Raw genomic sequence first — 6,000 nt, forward strand, 5'->3', positions numbered from 1 at the left:
CTTAGTTTTATTTATTTATGTATGCAATAGGCAACATCCAGAAGGTTTAGTACTGGGGATTTCATAACATATTTGACCTTGAAATTTGAGATCCCTCTTCATAAAATATTCTGCAAATGACTTGGAATTTTCTTTTACCTGTGGTACAGCAAAAGTGGGTTTAGATACAATATGAATATAATTAATTTAGATTATTTATATCCACTTACTCAGTTGTTGATGAAATCATAAGAGATGGCCCTAGGGGAATATGCCTCAATTATCTTCTGGCTAAAAATAGCAACAGGATGATTTCTTCAATGATTAAAAAGAAAATGTTCCTGGAATAACTTACTACATGTTGATATTTATTGAATAAATAGAATTTTAAGGCCCCTGATTATAAGGATATTTTAGATTTGCATTTTCCAGATGATTAGTGAGTGACGTTAAGTATGCTTTCATATTGGTCTGGCAGTCATTTGTATTTCTTCTTTTGAGAATTGTCTATACAAGGCGTTTTAAGTAATTTATCCTATTCTGTATGTTGCCTCTTTATTGATTATTTTCTTTGTTCTGTAGATGATTTTTAGTTGAGTATATCCCCATTTATCTAATCTTGCTTTTGTTGCTTGTGCCTATGGTGACATATCCATGAAATCATTGCCCAGTTCAAAGTCATGAAGTTTTTTCTTTATAATTTTTTTCAGGAATTTTAAAGTTTCAGATCTTATGTTGAAATCTTTAAGTTACTTTTGTTCAGGGTGTAAGATAAGAACCAAATTTCATTCTTTTCCACATGGATATCCAGGTTTTCCAGCACAATTTATTAAAGTGACTATCCTTTTCTTTTTGTGTATTTTTGACAGCCTAGTTGAAGATCAATTGACCATAATGGGCGGGTTTATTTCTGGCCTGTATTTTCTGTTCCCTTGGTCTATATATCTATTTTTATGTAGATAACATACTCTTTAATCACTTTAGTTTTATGATATATTTTAAAATCAAGAAGTGTGATGACTCCAGCTTTGTTTTCTTGCTTAAGATTTCATTGGTACCACGAACGTTAAGATGTTTTTTCTCTATTTCTGTTAAAATACCATTGGTATTTTGATACAAATTTCCTTTGAATCTTTAGATCATTTTGAGTAGTATGGACTCAAAAGGATTTGAAAACTTATGTCTGTGCATAAATATGCACACAGATATTTATAGCAACTTTATTCATAATTGCCAAATTTGTTTAACTACCTATACCTTGGAATGTGACTATATTTGGTATAAGCTTTCTGTAGAGATAATTTACTTAAAATGAGATCTTTAGTTTCGTCCCTCATCCAATATGAATGGTGTTCTTATAAGAAGAGGAGATAAGACACAGAGATATACAAAAAAGATACTTGAAGATAGAGGGAGAAGACTGCTATCCACAAGTGAAGGAAAAAGACTTCAGAAGAAATCAGCCTTGCCTTCACCTTCACCTTGATCTCAGATTCCTACTTTCTAGAAGAATGAACAATAAATTCCTGTTTTTTAAGCTACCAGTCTGTGGTACTTTGTTATGGCAGCCCTAACAATGTAATGCAATAACTATCAGAATATATATGTGTGTGTGTCTATATGTGAGTGTGTGTTCATATCTGAGAGTGCATTAAGTAAGAAACTAATGATTGCACATTTTTTCTGCATGTTTGGAAACTGTATATGTGAAGATAGGACTAAAATCTTCATTAAAAATGTGTAAGAATAGAAAGACACTTATAAACTAAAACACCACATTTTTTCTCATTGTGATATTGAGACAATAGACATTCTTCTTAATTTGTTTCAATTTAACAGTTACTGTGAAAAATATACTTTATTAATACATCCATTTTTACCAAACATTCTTTTCATGGTTTTTCACATCTTTGTTCTCAGACTATAGGTGATGGGATTCAGCATGGGAATCACAATGGTGTAAAATATGGACACTATCATGTCATCGTCCAAAGCGTAGATGGAACTTGGTCTCACGTACATGAAGAGGATGGTTCTATGATAAACTGACACTGCAATTAGATGAGAACCAAATGTAGAAAAGATCTTTCATCTCTCCTCAGCAGAATGCATCCTCAGAATGGCCAACAGGATGAAACCACAGGAGATCAGGATGATCAGCATAGGGACTATCTCAATAGAGCCCACAAAGTAGAAGAGTAGAAGCTGGTTCATGTGAGTGTCAGAACAGGAAATAGCAAGGAGAGCAGGGATGTCACAAAAGACTTGCCTAATTTCATTGGATGCACAGAAGGATAGGCTGAATGTGGCCACTGTGTGTATAGAAGCATGAAGAATGCCACCAACATAGAAATCAATGGTGAGTGGCATATAGACTCTGGATGACATGCTGATTGAATACAGGAGTGGGTTGTAGATTGCTACTTAGTTGTTGTGGCCAAGAGAAAGCTCAGTGGTCCCAAAAGTAACAAAGAGAAACATTTGTGCTACACATCCAAGATAAGAAATGGCTTTGTCCTCTTTCAGGAAATTAACCAACATTTTGGGGGTAACAACTGAAGAATAGCAGGCATCCAAGAATGATAACACGCTAAGAAAATAGTACATAGGGTTATGGACTAATATTCAAAAAGAAAACCATTCCCAAATTTCCTATCAGAGTAAAGAGATAGATTGCTAGAAGCAGTAAAAATAGAAAGACTTACACTTCAAAATTATCTGTGATGCTCATCAATATAAACATAGCGACTTCAGTCACATTTTTCATCTGAATCCTGCGTAAATGGAAATCTGCTGTCAACTGTGACATTGTCATTTTATTTATGTTTTTAAGCAATAGCTTAAAAGTAGCATCCACCTATCATATTCTCTTGTTTGTTTCATAGAAGGGCGTATTGAAAACCTTGGCAGTGAGGGAATAACAATGATAAAGACGCTGGATCCAAGAGAATATATTACCCTGTTAAATTAAGAAATTTTATTAAGTGGTTGACTAAATTTGTCATGTTAAAAAATGTCAATTTATGTGGTTTAATTTCCAGCTTATTTTATGTTAAATTTACTACCAACTTGTTTCATATTTCATCATTCTAAAATGCACAAAATTGAATAAATATAAGAATTTTAAATCTAAAAATACTGTAAAAGAATGTATGCATCTGAGTACTAAGCCTACATTTTCTCTGGTATACATGAAATGCCTTTCCTTTGTGTTTATCATTGTTAAAATGAAAGCAGCCACTCATATATCACAAAATTGTATGTAAATGGGAATTGTATTTAAATGAGATAAACAATATAGAATTTATTTCATTTTAATATATTCCAAGATGACTAGAAAATGACCTGATAGATTCACATTTCAACTGGTCATATGTGACAGCCTTTTCCGACCAAACTATTATGTAACCTCTTTTTAAGCTATTATTCCATTCCTCTAGTACCTCTGGAATCCTGGTGAACAGACATCAGATATTATTCCAGAGGTAGATGTATCTTGTATGCAAATGATAACAGAGCATTGGTTTTGTATGTTTTTCAGTTTTCTCTCTTGATACACACACATATCACCGTGTTGTCCATTTAGGCCTATACCGTTTATTATTCTGTTGTTGTTTTTCCAAATTTAACTTAATACTAATGTGAGCTTTTTTCTTTTAATATATTCCTTATCCTGGCAAAGTCTTTGGGTATATTTTTAAGACATGTTTACGTCAAAAAGAAATCACAACCATTTTTTAAAATATATTATAGTTTCTTAAGGATTCTCTAAAATTATTATATATAAAGAAAAAAATCACCCAATTACAGTTCATAAAATTTATAGAAGCTATGGCTAAAAGAGTAAAACCACTTCATAAGCCACAAACTATTGCTTCATTTCTGGAATATTTTCCTGTGCTCTCATACTGCTTCTCATTCAGTGGAATATCAATAAAGCGAAAATGTTCCTTAAAAAGCTGAAGAGTCACCTGCATCTAGACTGAAAGTATTTATGGTTTAAATAAAATTAAAGATAGCATCTACCATATTTAGGAGCCAGATTTCAGCACTATATCTCCCATTTTTCCCTCTGTGTGTCATAGATCAAAATGTGTTTAAAGGAGAGAAAAATATGCAGTGTCACCAGCCAGGGACGTACAAATGATTTATATTAGTGACATGGAACACACTATATTTTCGTCATATTGAGATGTTTGTACATCAAGAAAGAATGAGAAAATCAGCTTAAAACTATTCTTAGGAAAAAAGAAAGATACATGTTTTTATTTTCCCACAAAAGTCTTCTCAGATCCATGTGGGCGATGTTTTTTAGTAAAGTCGATAAATATTTTTAAGTGTGGGGATATCACCCCCCCTAAAATGTTCATTTAATCCTTAGAGAATTCTAAAGTAAAAAACATAACTGATCTAAATTTTAACTTCAATGTAAACAGACTACTCACACATTAATCTTGAGAACACACAAATGCCTTATAATAATTTTCAGTTTTGAATGGTTACATTAATAAAATAACTTATAAAACCATCAATTAATAATATAAAAATGTTTTAATGTGTTGTTTGGTCATTATGAAAATTTTATTTCTATTCAAAGAATTTCTCATTCTCTCTCTTTATCCCTCCATTTTCACTCTCCACCCTCTACCCCTGCCTTCATACATGAGTTATACAAACAAATACTTAAGAAAGAAAGTTAGTGACAAACAGAAATTAGGCAGATGAGCAGCACAATGAAAACAAATAAATATGTGCAAGCAATTATAGAAAAATATACCAATAAGTAGTCTACTAAAGGTATCCATTACAAAATACAAGTTGCCTATTACATATAGGAGAAATTTTAGCAACATTACAACTTTAACCTTTAACTGATGTGTCTAAGATGATGCAATTGTTGAGGATTAAGAACAGTATATTTGGGCTCTGAAACCCTGTATTAAAATCCACATTTAGCGCCTAGTGACAGTGTAACATTAGAAAAATAAGTTTATCTTTCTAAAGTAAAGAGTAACTTTAGTTTAGACCAAATTTTCAGGCATCTCTTGTTCAACTACATGAACATGGTATAATTGCATACCAATTATTTCATTAAATTCACTAAAGTGTGTTTATTAATGAAAGTGTTTTAATTACATGTGAAAGATACATACATATGGAATATGACTTCCAAATATTATTTAACTACAAAATATCAAGAGGTAGTTATAAAATCAGTTTTTCATCAAAACATTGAGCAATGAGTGAGCACCAAACCAGAAGATCAGTATTTCTTCTAGTTATACATATGTTTAAGTTACATGGCACTTAAGATATATTTAAATACCATTCTCATGTGATTAAAACCAGTGAATCCTAGTATTCTATGATATAAGGAATTTTAAAAATACATCCTGTCATTGCATTCTAACTCTGAATATGACAGTAAAATAATAGTCTATTTGCTTAAATTCCTCTGATAATTTTGTCCATAATAATATCCTCATAAGTATTGATTTCTCTGATTTTATGTGTAATGCAGAAAGTGAATTATGAATGAAGGTATATTTTAATCCAAATTATGTCTCATTAGGGCAATTATCTACTTCACTGTAGGGAACTGACGGAATAATAGACAGAAAATATAGAGTTCATCTATTTCATTAAAGATGCTCTTCAAACAGGCATTTCTGTCAACTAATACTTAAGGATATTGGAACTGATTGTATTTATGTCTAATTCATTCACTTTAAGAGACACAGGTTAAAAAAACAAATATATAGATCTCAAATTTTAGCACAACACGATCATTCTGGAAAACTAAAATGAGTTCTTCAACCCTCATCCAGTCAGAACATATAATGTTCCTTATGTCCATGAGAGCAGTATTACAAACACTAAGCTTGAGAAAGAAAAGCTATGATTGCAGCTATGACATGTTATAAAACAGCTACTAGGTGTTAGAAATTATGGATATGTTATCATATGTAATCTGCATGGCAACCTACAAACTAATTCAGTGTCTTTTCATAGATGAGAAAA

General features: G+C 31.6%; 1 pseudogene; it reads right to left on the bottom strand.

The window, feature by feature from the left end:
- Window positions 1–1,818: 1,818 nt before the first annotated feature.
- On the bottom strand, window positions 1,819–2,788 carry LOC120606086 (olfactory receptor 1094-like; annotated as a pseudogene).
- Between the last annotated feature and the right edge of the window lie 3,212 nt (window positions 2,789–6,000).

This window comes from Pteropus medius, unplaced genomic scaffold, assembly GCF_902729225.1.
Source record: "Pteropus medius unplaced genomic scaffold, Ma_sr-lr_union100, whole genome shotgun sequence".
NCBI lineage: Eukaryota > Metazoa > Chordata > Mammalia > Chiroptera > Pteropodidae > Pteropus > Pteropus medius.